A 13,699-nucleotide genomic window follows, 5' to 3' on the forward strand; every position below is an offset into this window, starting at 1 on the left:
AATAGAAAAATATTTTTTTCCTGTCTCATACAGCCACGCATAGCTGTGTTTTGATGCTCAGACCACCCAGGCTCTGAGGTGATTACTGTGGCTGAGTCTAAATTCACTTCCAGAACATGGCCAAGAGGAGTAAGAGTGACAGAATGAGTTAAAAAGAGAAGTGCAACGAAACCTGTAGAGACTACTACTGTTCTGTATTGCTGGGGTACAGCCAGGAGGGCAGGATTTATAAATACTGAGGAAGAGTGGGTGAAAGAGAATTTAAACATATAATTACCTAGCTGGTCTGGAAAGGATAAATCCTAGATGGGATGTGAATGATACATGTAAAGCAATCCATGCTTACTTCTTTTTTTTTTTTTCATCCTTTCCTAGGTGATGAAAACAAAGAGTTACCTGATATAGTAAAAGGACAGTGGGCTTTGAAAAAATGCCCACTAAACATCTTAGGCATGTTGAGGAGCTGACTTAAGTGTCATAGAATAAAAGGAAATGCTGAGGTTAGATTTGCTGACAGGCTACATAGTTTGATGGCTACTAACAATGTCTTTAACATGGTGATACTGAGGACTGTTACATCTCAGATTTATCCTAAGTTTAATTCTAAGGTATGTGTGCCGAAGAGTGGTTGCCTTCTTTTGTCTGGAGTATATAGTGCACAATATTAGTAGCAGCCAGCATTATCAGGGGACTAGGAAAACAAGTTATCTGATTCCGCTTGGCTAATTCCGAGTTAGAGATAATAAAGGACTAGTAGTTAAAAATTTGTTTAATATAGGTGGTTTTGTGTTATTAGTGGGTTGGGAGTTGTGGATGGGATATATGAAGTTTGCTTACAGCTGCTGTAGAGGAGTCATGGAGGGATGTTATCTTGGGACAGAAAGCACTTTGCAGGTTACATAGTAAAATATTTCTGTAAAGTGTAGGACAGTCAGGGCATGTTTATCTTTGTTCCTTTTCCATCCTCAGGCTTCAGCCAGCTCCTGCAAAGGGACACTGCTATTGGCATCATCCCAGGCCCTGCGCAGGAGTTATCTTGTGTCCTTCCACAGCAAGAAATAATCTGTTTTTTGGTTTCTGCCTTCCTTGTGGGAAGAGCAAATGTGGCCAGATTATCTCTGCTTCCCTTTGTTCTGAGCTGATGGAGGCATTAGAGCTTTTCTTTTAAATGATTAACGTAGGAGAAGAAATCGTCGCTGACGATAGAAATGAGAGAAAATCAAATGTGTCTTGTGTTAAGGAAAGAGGTAGGAGCACCAAAGCTGCCTCAGCAACTCTACCCAATGTTGATCTATAGTGTACTGTTGTATTGATCGTGCTATCTTTGTCTTCTGACTGGCTTGGGCTGTCTTCCTTTAGTTTATGGCAATACAAAAATATATGCACTATGATATAAAAAGTGATTTACTGGTGCACAAGAGCATGTGTAGTAATAGCGATCTCAGGGTGGAGGAGGCCAGTAGATCTGGGAAAGAAAAAAAAATCCAGAACTTACTGAAGTTAAGTGGATTGAAGCCAGATTCAGCTATCAGAGTAAGTCAAAATACGGAGAGCCTTGGTAGGAAAAGAGAGGAGGGGAATTGCTCACAATATTGTTTCTCTTTGACTTTTTACCAGTGGAATTCAACCTAGTTTTGCAGAGCTAATGCAAGGATGTCTGAAGTAATCACCCAAATGGGAAGGAAGACAAAGATGTAGTGTACAGCAGGAGCAGTCAGGAATCCATTCATTGACAGTGTGAAACCAAAATTGACAGAAATGACTGTCTTTTATCTGAGTTCTCCAGTATATTAACATACAGCTCTGAGTGTTCATGATTGCAGGTGAACCTCAACGAGTTGCTTTTGTTTAGTTAGGAGAGTGAATCGTTAAAAGCATAAACACTGAAATCTTTATAGAAATAGCAATCCCAATGCCAACCTCCTTTTGCTGTGTTGTGGAGGTGCTTAGTTAATTGAAACTATGACAGTGCTGTGAATCTTTTTTTAAGCAATGCCCAGTTTGAATGATAGGATGTTTTCATTAAATATTCCACTCACTCTGGGTAAGGTTGCAACTAAACATAATATATGACTAAGAAGAAGTGAGCCCTTTCCAGTCTGATGAGAATGAAAGTAGTCTGCTACTGACATATATAGTACACTAATTCAATAGTCCAGTGCTGCCATAAGCAGATCCTGAGAAAAGTGTTGCAAATTTCAGAGTTTTCAGGTATCAAGGTGCAGTAGTGCCTGTGTTTGTTTTGTCTTCTCTAATTTCTTTTGGTCTGGAGTTGCTGAGACAATGTCTGTGTTTTAGTGGAATCTGAATGAAGTCAGATGTTGAAGACTTAAGAAAACCCTGCCCATGAATTACAAGTAATGCTGTAGGGGCTATTCAGAAAACTTACATTAAGTTTTAATATTTCCAGTAGAAATAATTTTGGAAGTAACACTTGAATCCATCATAATTTTTGTGTTTCTTGGGCTTTTTATTTTCATCTCCTCATTTTGATTCTTCTTCTCTAATTAAATGTCTCTGCCTTTTCATATTTCACTCCCTGATGTTTCTGTTCCCTTTGATATTCTCTGCTCTTAAACACCCTTCAAAGGGAAGCATGAAAATTCAGTTGTTAGTACTGTAATGATTTTTGTAGTGTGGTTTCAGATCTTAAACTTGAAGCTCTGCCTTGCTTTACTCCTGTTAATAAGTTCTTTCTGATTTTCTGCATTGATCACAAGGTAACTGATTATTTAGCATAACTGTGGAATTGGGTCTCTAAACTTAAATCTTGTCGTAGCTGAACTGGATAAAGTCCTGAGCAACTGACTCTAGATGATTCTGCTCTAAGCATGGGGCTGGACTAGAGGCTGGAAGGGACCTCTGGAGATCTCGACTCTGCTGTGATTTTGTGATGATCTAATATTCCACCCAACTCTTCAGCCTACTAAGATAATTTTCTTTTCTGAAAACTGACATTAAAAAATAGATTTCTCTGCCATTGACCTCCACAAAAGTCAGCATTGAATGCACGCTTTTTCATCCAAATACATCCCTCCTTAGCCAAACTTTTCAAGATTTATTGTCAGTTAAATGTTTGGTCAAATTCTTCACTGATTGCTTTTGGTCAGTGTGCATTCTTAATATATCCAAAATAAACTCCACAGTCTTATCATTTCAGCACACCTCCCCATTGTCTTAATAGGAAAACCCAGCTAAAAGATGACACTTTGACAGTATATAAAAGATATTTTCATTAGGACAATATATACCCTCCTTCAAATGTTTACTTTTTCGTTATATTATATTAATGCAAGTTTTTGGGCTTGTTGTTTTAACAAATGCTTTTTTTTTCTTCTTTTCTTTCTTCTTAAAATTAATAAGATGTCTGTATGGTGTGTTTGTTTAAAATATTTTAAGATGTGAGACCTATACAGATCCAACTTGAGTCTCATTAAAAGAACTTAGCCAAAAATGGAAAGCCTACAGAGGCCTATTACTGTGAATTATAGAAATTAGAAGCATGAATTCTGTCTAACAGCTCAAACTGCTTCAGTTAATCTGGATTTTTCCCAAAACCTGCAAAAATTTAAGGGCCAACTTCTGTCCAGATAAAACACTGTCTTGGCTAAACAATTAACGTTGTTAATAAGTACTCTGGTTTCAGGTTCTTTACAGTCCACAGCACCTCTGTCAACAGCAGAAGTATCAGGTTGGTCCAACACTGCCTACGCTTCTGTAGAAGCAGTGATTGTAAGCACAGACATAAAATTGCTCTGAAGGTGCCAGTGTCTTTCACTATTACAACTGCCATTACAGAAGCATCCAAAGGACCCAACAGTGATTAAGAACCCAATGTTGTCAAACCTGTGCACACTCAGGACAAGAATTCTCTACCTGGCTTCTGCATGCCTGCTTACCAAGACAGAGAACAGCAAAGGAAAGCTAGTGCAGCAAAGGCAAGTGATGTAACTGAGCTTATACATAGAAAAAAAAAAAAACACATCTTCATTCCTTGCAGTGCTGTGCTGTCTCTGGTAGATGTATATGCAGAATAACATTAAAAAAAAAAAAAGCTTAGGTAATAGCAGAAACTATTTTGGCTTTGCTGTAGTTCTGTACATGTGAAATGGTGAATCCTCTGTCTTTTCTCACAGAAACAGGCCTTCTTAGCCTTCCAAGGATAAACCAGAGTTCAATGGGTGCCTTCCTTTAGAAACCACTCTTTTGTGATCTGTTCTTTGGGCGACTCTCTTCTTGGGACAAACAGGCTAAGGAATTCCCCAGGGGAATATAACATTGATTTTAGAAACAGGTTATTTAAGTGTTCAAAGGAAGAGAGAAAAGCTGAATTAAATGCATTAAATTGTTATCGTGTCATGATGAGTTGTTATTCTTCACAGAAAGCTAAGCAAGATACTGAAAAGTTCTTTGAAGAAACAGAGAATTAACATAAACAGATCAAGGTTTTGCATCCCCTCTGAAGAAAAAAATTGTTTCTTCTCCAAGTTTATCAGGTAAGTATTGTGTTTCTTTGCTCTCTGCCTCTCCCAGTCAGCCTGTTCAGCTTTCTCAGGAGTCCATTTTCCCTCTTTAGGTATTTCCTCTTTCATTTATATATTTAAGGAGTTAACTAGCTTGGTCTTATCTACTCCAGGTAGTTCTTAGGTTTTTATATCATAATTAATTAAATAAATTGATTTAGAATTGTGTTATGGCAGTTCTTCAGTATGATACATCCTTGTCTTCAGATAGTTGTCCTCCTGCTGACAGTGGAAGGTTATTTCACAGTTCCAAGCTACTCTGACTTGTTTTAAACAGAAATCATATTTTACGTTATACATCCGAATAATACAGGATAACAGTATTGGTTGAGTATCTTATTTCAGGTCTTTAACAGATAAATTTAAGAGCACAAAAAATCGCTATGTTGTTATTATCTTCTGACCACATTAAAAAAAAAAAAGCACCACTCCTCTTACTTGCTTCCTCTTTTTTCCAGCTTTTCTTCAAGAAGGACTTCAGCAAAGGATGCTCAAAGATCTAAATAATACTCTATTATCTGCTTTCCCCCAAAGTATCTAGGCAAAATGGAGTTGAAATAGTCTTCATTCTCATACATTTTAATTTTCTGTTAAGTCCTAGTTTAACACATCTAGTTGTTTACATTAGTTACGTTAATTGTTACACTCACTCTATTTCTAGATCTATTTTCTACAGCAAGATCAAGCTGCTTTTGTCTCTAATAATAAGTATGGCTCAGGAGAAACTGTCCTGTGAGAATAAAACAACAATTGGTAAACATAGAAACTCATAGCTAGTTAGATAGTGGTGATCAGAGAACATTTCTGTTGTTTAATTTGGTTCATTCAAGAGGACAAAGGAAATAGCATTTGCACTTGGATGGTAGCAAATTCTACTTTATGTCACTGGATCCTAAGCAGTGGCATGTGGTTTTCTGGCACATTCAGTTAGGTTTTCTAAAGATCTTGTAGCTATGTTTTCAGGGACTTAACAATTACAGTTGGGGACAGAGTTTTGAAGGCACTGTGTGCAAAGCAGGTTCCACTGGGACAATTCAGCTTGGCTTTTTTGACTTAACTTGGAGGTATCGCCCTCACTGTAGCTAACTTCCTCTGAACCTCCAGCTTTAAGATGTAATTATAAAATATGTGAAGCATTTCATCTTCCTGGAGCAAATCAGCCTCCATGGACACATACGCTCAGAAACCTTTGGTCTCATTACTATTTCTGAAAAAGAACTTTTCTACCTCTAATAATTTCATAGAGGTGAGCAGTGGGAATGTAAAATCCTATCTTAGTCTCCGTGAACTATTCAGGATGATTTAAAGCATAGCAGTGAGGGTCCAAAGGAATATATTTTTTAATTTTGAATGTAGTCTCCCCAGTGTTCCTGGCACAAGGTTTTAGGTAAATGTTCACAAAGAAAAGTGTCACATTGTGTAAACTATCTATACATTGCTCTTTTTAATTATAAGAGCATCAAGTGGCATTTCCGTGCCCATAAAATTCCTTAGCCCTATATTGCCAGGTGTGGCAATAAATCATGTAGCAGTGAATCAAACGAGGCCCTTCTTTCATAACACTAAAAGCTACAATTCTCAAATAATCTTTGTCATTGCTTCCCCCTCAAAATTAGAAGGTATTGTTATGAGGTGATATGCAAATTTTACTCTCCAGTTCTTTCTCAAATTTTCAGACACTGATAAGCATTTTAAACAGTTGATGTATTACTTGTTTTACAGCACTCATTTGGAGTTAGAACAGCCTGGAGTGGTGCCCTGGAACTGATTCCTGATGTACCGGAACCGTGTCCCTGGCTGTATGTATTAGTCTTCTGGCACCTCCTTCCTTGCAAAATTAGCTATGTTTTTATGATGTTTTACATACTGCATACGTTGATGACATCCATCTGTTGATTTATGGTGATTCTGAGAGCAATAAAAAAATGAATATAAAAGCTGGAAAGGTAACTAATCCTTTTGAAACCCACTTGCAGATTCAAGTGACTTTCCATGTAGGGTTGTTGGATAGAGCAGTTTTTCATTCAAAACTTAACATGGAAGTTCCATTTCTTATTTTCTAAATAAGGAAGTTACCTTCTTGATTCTTCAGTCTGATTCTTCTTGATTCTTCAGATCACATGCATCAGGCTGAACTGTTGTCTTTTGACCAACATGAAAACAAACCCAAACTTTTAAAATATATAAATAATTAGTTTCTTGCAGTGGGAAACTATAGCAAGCATTAGGCCCTCAATCTCTGCCCTTTTGTCAAAGCAGATTGCAGAATGCTTGCTAATACGTGATATTTAAATGTTTCTTTCTTTGCCTTCAGATACATTGGTGTCAGCGGGCAGTGGGGGAAAGTAAAAGAGGAAATTGTTCGTACAGAGGTCAGAGAGATCTTTTGAGTATTAGTTTGACGTCACTGTGTCTCCTGATTTAGAACAAAGACAATGTTTAGTATCCATAGATATTCATATGCACAAGATCAACAACTGAGTGCTTAACTCCATTGCAAAGTAGACTCAACGAATCTGTCAAGGAGGGTGGAGTACTGTGACATATGTTATTGAATGGAACTAGAATAATTCTTGTTCCAGTGTGGACTGTAATTCTTTGTACTGTGGAAAGTTTAAACCACAGTGGGATGCAATGATATAGATTATATCTTCGTCATATTCTGTGACAGGACTTTTTTTTCTTATTCTCTGTGACTAACATTTCCATAAATTTGTCTGTCTCTGGTAACATAGCAATAGACTTTAACTGGTGTTGAAATACTTGGTTGCACTTTTTTATAGGATATAACTGTTGTGATTGAAAGAGCTGATCATGGAACAAGGAAAAGATTGCTACTGCTTATGTGAGAGTAGACACTTGATTTCAGTGCAGAATTGTGTCACTGCAACATCAGAAGTAAAGAAGGAAATAAAAAACTGTAAGAGCATGAAACCACTGCAGATTTTCTGAACTGTGAGAAATGGTTTCAATGGATATCCTGTAGGTGGTTTAGATGCTACCTTTGGGAAAGGTGTACAGCTGCAGATAATTTCTTTAGCTTTTTCTAATCCTATCTTTTCTCTGTTATAGGGCAACTGAGGCGGTTGCATGTGTTTTCTGTGGACTGAGTGCCTGACTTTCTCATTGTCTTTTGCTCATACTGGATTTTTCCTCTTCCTAAAATAACTTGGTCCTGGGAATGAACCATTCAGCAGCCTGGAACTTGAAACTCAAACTGAAAAAAAGGTGGGCACCATCACTTCATACTAGTGGAATAACTGTCCTGAATTTAATGGGGTTAAAATGGTATAAAATTGTTAATGAGAGTAGAATGCAGTTTTAAACATACCAAGTTGAGTGTATTTTAAGTGGTTGTCTTAAAACATTTAAGCAAATGCCTTTTTATTATGCAATTGCATGACAAAACTTTGACATGTTGAGGCTAGGTAGAAAAATATGTTGTATTTTCTATAAATACTGTTTTATACATAAGCTATATATTTGTGAAACCATACCAAGTTAATAGAGGGATTCCTCAATTTTATTACATGCTGGAAATATTGTTCTAAAAATGCTTGAAGTGATTGAAACAATTGATGTACAGACATATGGGAAAGAATAAAGGTGCAGATAAATGTAATAATGTCTTTAGATTGCTGTGCTTAAAAGTAGCATGCTGCCAAGTAGGTTAAATAGCACCATCTTTGAATGAAAAAGCTGCTGAGCAGCTTGAAGCTGCTGATTATAGTGCTTTTGAGAAAGCAATGACTGTTCATTATAGAGGACGTGCTTTATGAACTATGAATCTTTTTTTATCTCATGCAAAACTATTTTAGATTAAGTCTCTTTCCAATTTGTATTGTTCAAATAATTATACTTAGCTGGGGTCAGAGTTTGGATAATGCATTCCCAGCCCCTAGGTTTATTAACTGGCTCCACAAGCAGACCACAATGTCAAACAGCCCAAAGAGGTTTCCTATTTACTCTGCATTTTGGGTATTTTCAGCTGTGTTGCTCTTTCGTGCTGTGGTCTAATCAATTTAGCCATTTGATAAGTGCTTCTCCATTATGTGACTCACCTCATTTACTGAAGCTTTTCTTTCCAAACAGAAACATACACTTAAAAAATGCATTTAAGACTACATTCTTCAGAATGAACCACTTCTCAGTTCCAAGTAGTAAACCACAGTTAAAACAGGAATAGAAAGATGGTGTACTCAGTGAGGGTCCAATCTGGGGGAACATCTGGGTTTGTTAGTGTGAGCGGTTAAAGTATGCTGAAGTGTTTTATTTAGAGCAGACTTTTCTTTGTGTTTGGCATTTTGGTCACTCTGTGTGCTTGCTTCATCTGAGTAACTTTAATGGGAGGTCCAGGCAGAACAGGGTAGCACAGTAACAGAGCTGAAGTCTGTTGTGGGATTAGAATGAACCTCTGCAAATGCAGTTCTCTCCATATCACAACCAGCATCCTGAAGCAACCTAATGCGTTTGCCTTATTGTTACATCAAGCCTGCTTCATGAAGTGCCCAGATAGTTTCAGTTTTGTCTGAGTCCACGTTTCATTTGAAGACCATTTGCTCAAATAACATATCTTCTTCTGTCCCCTGAAATATGTGAAAATTTTAAAAGAATTTCCCCAGGTCATTTGAGCTGAGAAGAAGGGCTGTTTTCCTCTCCAAAGTTGTATAGTGATGGATCTTAACATCATTGTTCTTCTCATCATTTCTGATAGTTTGGAGCTCTGATTTCAAAAGCAACCAGAATGTGACAGTGGCTCCTTCACTACTAGTCTGTGGACATTAAGACTCTCATGCAATTAGTATGGCCTTTTGAGGCTCACTTTCCTTTAGATGATGTGATGAGACGTTGGTCAGTACTTCTTTTACTGTTGATACACTCAGTTCTTCCGGACGCTTGCACTGTCAATCTGTTATCAGTAGTTTCCGAGAATGAGCTGCTGTGACATTTCAGGAAAAGTCACTTGAACTCAGTGTAATTTGCTTTTATTCAGTGACCTGTGTACATGAACTTCCAATGACTGTTCTCTTCCAAGAAAAAAAAATTAGAAAATAACATGCTTGGTTTGCCTACTGATAAGACACCCTTCTGGAGGAACAGGAATTGGAAAACCAGATGGATGTGGATTGAGATCTAGATTCCTATGCCAACTCCCTGGCACTGGATCACTTAGTTAAACTGTGCATCTCTAATTCCATTTTCTTTCTTTTCTGTGTATTTTACCTCTAAGTTTTGCAGGTCCAGGAGTGTCTCTTTTCATTTGTTTACATACAGTATCTTGCACAATAGAGGCATAGTTTTGGCTCGCACCTCCAACCATGATGCTAATTCAGGTGAATAACCATCTGTTGCTTTCCTCAGACATGGTTAAATCTGTGTTCATATATCTTTGCTATGTTAAAGTAGGTTTCTGATGAACATAAGTTAATTACTGATCAGAACTGGATGCTATGTCATAAGTTGTTCAGAACATCTGTGTTGTCCTGAGGCTAAGCTTTGCACTTTGAATGTTCTTATAGCCTGAGAAGTATCCAGCAGACTGAAAGAAACATGAAGACTATCTCTAAGTTTTGCTATGTCTAAGTGATTCTCATCTCTTTTGGCCTTCTGGTATATGCCATTAACAATTCAGGAGGCCAGCGACTAACATATGGCTATAATTTGTGTTGAAACCAAGGGGTGCAATTATTTGTTACGCAGCAATACGTACCTTCCCATTTGCAGCAGTACTTCTAAACACACACAGAGGAGAGGCTACCACATGTATCATGGCAGGTATTAGGAAAGATTTGTGTACTTTGGTTTAACAGTTTGATTTTATTCTGGAAGTGTTGAATATTAATTAGACTCATTTGCATCATCTGTATAGTGTATAGGGCCCTCCTATTACAAAATATTACTATGAAATACACAGGCTATGTAGTATCCACCTTATTTTGTTGAAATCTACTGCTTGCCGTGCAGTAAGCCACTGTGGAAGTAGATGTCACCTGGCAATTGTAATGATAATGTTGTTATGCTACATATGATGGAGGACAGAAGTAATTTGTTACCCTGCCCTTCTGCAGTACCACAATGAAAGCGTAGAGTCTCTTATCTCCAACAAGGGTTTTATCCAGAAAGTAGTAGCTGACTCAGCTCTCTGCACTCAACAGCATGTGCTGTTCCCCCATGCTGACAACTTTGAACCTGGAAGCAAAACATAAACGTCTGTTTCACTGGCTACTCCTCGCATTGAGCTGAAATCTGAAGCCTCTTACTGAGCTGTAGAACAGTTTCATGGAGCTGCAGACCGTTACTCATGTAACACTGGTGAATGTGTGCAGCTTTTTCTTCACCCCTGCACAGACCTTAGACAGGGAGGAAAGTAATCTATCACACATGGGCTGGAGGGAGCATTTCTTCAAGTCAACAACCCTGTCTTTAAACTGAACCCTGCTTGGTCTTTTAGGTAGAACTACTTTGCTCTACCTCTTATATGGCAAAGCTACAATTTACCCAACGCATTTAGAGAAATTATTGCTTATTTCCCATACTTAAACTACTTTTTCTACTTTTTCTTTGTGTTTAGATTCAATTTTAGATGTATTTTAAAGTGAGTCTACTGGTGTGTTGCATGTTTGCAACAGTTAAATTAGTCGCTCTGTTTTGTAGTGTTTGCTTGAACTTAAAAATGTTTCTCCCTCTCCCTAGGGCAGAAAGACTAGCAGTGGTTCCATTCCAATTGAGTCACCGACTTCCCTTCAAAGACTGCTTTCAAATTGGTTCAAGTTACAGTAACAATTTTCATGGTAGAAACACAGGTTTGGTGAGAACTGGACTGAATCTTCCAAGTGTCTGTTTGCTCTTCTGTGACTGTATAAGGATGTTTTTTCCACCTGTGATGACTGCTCTTGATTCTTTGTTGGCCTTCTCTGAGTTTTGGTTCTGAGGTGAGGTGAGCATTTGCATTGACTTGGCAAAAACTAACCCTTAAGGGTCGTCTTCTTAAAAGATGGAGATTGGCATTGTGGAATTATACCAGTTCAAGGAATAGAGCAAAAAATCTAGAGTTAAATCACTGACTGTGTTCATTTGATACAATTCGGTTTTGAATGTTCCCATTAGAGAAGTAAAAGAATAAAACAGCAGGAGATCGTGTCTCTGAGGAAAGCCAAGTTTAATAGTGCATTCTCTGCTTCATTGCTTATTCCCAAGTTATTAAGTTTTGCAATCTTCTTGTGTGCGAGAGTTGAGAAAAGAAAATGATTTTTTATAAATTTGGCTAATATCATGTATTGATGGAGGTTTCAGAGCAACTAAAATCGACTAAGTTGAAAGTTTGCGATGATATTGCATCTCTACAGCTTTCCCTTTGCTTATGCAGATTGCTTGCATTTCACTTCTATGCCTAAACACATGACTTGCATCAACTTCCAATTCTTTGTACCCCAGTGCTGCCTAACAGCAGCACACAGGTTCAGTGCTTTCCAGAAAGCAGAAGATTGTGAGTTAAAAACGGGGGGGTAGGAGTGTGGGGGAAGGGCTCTGTATGCCTCCATGTTGTTAACAAGGTTGTGAATACAGACTGGTTTCTGAAGGAAGCATTCGAATGAGCAGGATGCATATAAACTTCTGATGGGAAGATGAATATTCTTGTTGTTGAGGTACCCTAATGTTGGGTATCTCAGTTGATCTGGAGGCCCTGGCATGGGCCTTTTTTATGATACAGGTTAAGTCATCCCTCTCTGTATTTCCATTTTCTTTGTGCTAGTAAATTAAGGGTAATATTTACTTGTAATAAACATCCCCATCATCTGTGTGTGTTTGTCAATCATTTGTCTCTGATGTGCAGTTTTTTATCATGATTAGGCCATGCTTTCTGTTGAAGACATTCGTTAGTACTGTCATACCAGCAAAATTAAGTATTGTGTGATGTGTCCTCATCCAGAATGTTTATAGTAAAACCTAATTAAGATTTGTTGGAACATTTGTGTTCTCTCTTGCGTTCTATATGCTGGAGCTTTTGTGAGCTTGGGAGTCACATAGAGAATCTTACGCATTTGCCAAAAGATGATAAAAGATAGGCATTGTTTGAGAAATTTTCATTTAGATCTGGTACATTATAGCCTTCCCCTTGCCCCTATAGAGATGCTGTCATCAGTTTCTGTAGTCAAACTGCTGTATTGTACTGAATACAGCCCTTGTATCTGAAAATATGCATCCTCTTCCTAAAAAAACAGAATTCACAGGTTATATTGCTAAGTGACATTTTCTGTAGATGTTTGTACTGTTGAACAATTTGTTTCCTTTCTCCATAAAAGGTTGTAAAATGGGTGAAAAGCATTTCATGTCCAGACATGCAAAAGGGCTTTCAAGTAGCCTCTCCCCTAGGGACAGGAATGTCTTCTGTGGTGGTGAATTGCTAAGTGATGGCTCTTGCCGTGTAATGCTGGAACAGGATGCAGCAGGAAAGTCACATGCACACAAAGTCACCAGGTAAGTTTTTTAATATCTCATTAATCAGTGCAGACACTGTTTTTCCAGTCCATAATGAAGAATCTTGGTTGCACATGAAGGCTTTGGGAGCTTATCCTGGGTACACTACAGCTGCTGACCAAGGTAGAGGAGAAAGGAAGGAGGGAGAACAGAAGGAGAGAGAGAGAGAAGGAAGTTTTGATTTGGGACTGCAGCAATAAAAAAGAAGCAGTGCATCTGACTTGCCTTTTTTTTGCCATTTTTACAGAATAAGTAACCTGAGGGACAAGATTTGTAACACATTTGGAAGTTTTTCAGGCAGAATTGTAATCAGACATGCCTTTGTCCTCTCTTGGCTTCTTCCAGTTTCAGAAAACTATCGCCATCTTGACCAAATTAATTCCAGCCATCACTGTTGCTGTTTTTGGAACCACCCTCACAGAGAGACATGAGACAAAATATCTCTCTTGTTACATCCTATCTTTTGTTCTGATAATTGACTGGATAATTGAGTGCCTTTAAAGGCACAACTTGCAGAAGCAGCTGAATCACTTTCACACTGGGCATTAGGTACTTTAAATAATCTCTAGTTTGGTGACAAGTGAAGAAACTTTAGCTCCTGTGGAGAATAAAGTTAGACTCTGATTTGTAGAAAAAGTTTTTTCAAGGATTGGCACCATATCTTTCTGTATTAATTTCAATAGGAAATTGTGAGGTAC

At 37.9% G+C, this 13,699-nt stretch overlaps 1 protein-coding gene across 1 annotated transcript in view; it reads left to right on the forward strand.

Moving 5' to 3' along the window:
* The first annotated feature begins 4,382 nt into the window (after positions 1-4,382).
* ADAMTS3 (ADAM metallopeptidase with thrombospondin type 1 motif 3) overlaps positions 4,383-13,699 on the forward strand; it is a 159,128-nt gene continuing 149,811 nt past the window's right edge. Inside the window, exons 1-5 of the mRNA XM_083836119.1 lie at positions 4,383-4,496; positions 6,246-6,322; positions 7,596-7,751; positions 11,217-11,460; positions 12,827-13,001. The gene's annotated coding sequence lies outside the window, so the exon portion shown is untranslated. The remainder of the gene's footprint in view (positions 4,497-6,245; positions 6,323-7,595; positions 7,752-11,216; positions 11,461-12,826; positions 13,002-13,699) is intronic.

The sequence above is a fragment of the Anser anser genome, assembly GCF_964211835.1.
Source record: "Anser anser genome assembly, chromosome: 4".
NCBI lineage: Eukaryota > Metazoa > Chordata > Aves > Anseriformes > Anatidae > Anser > Anser anser.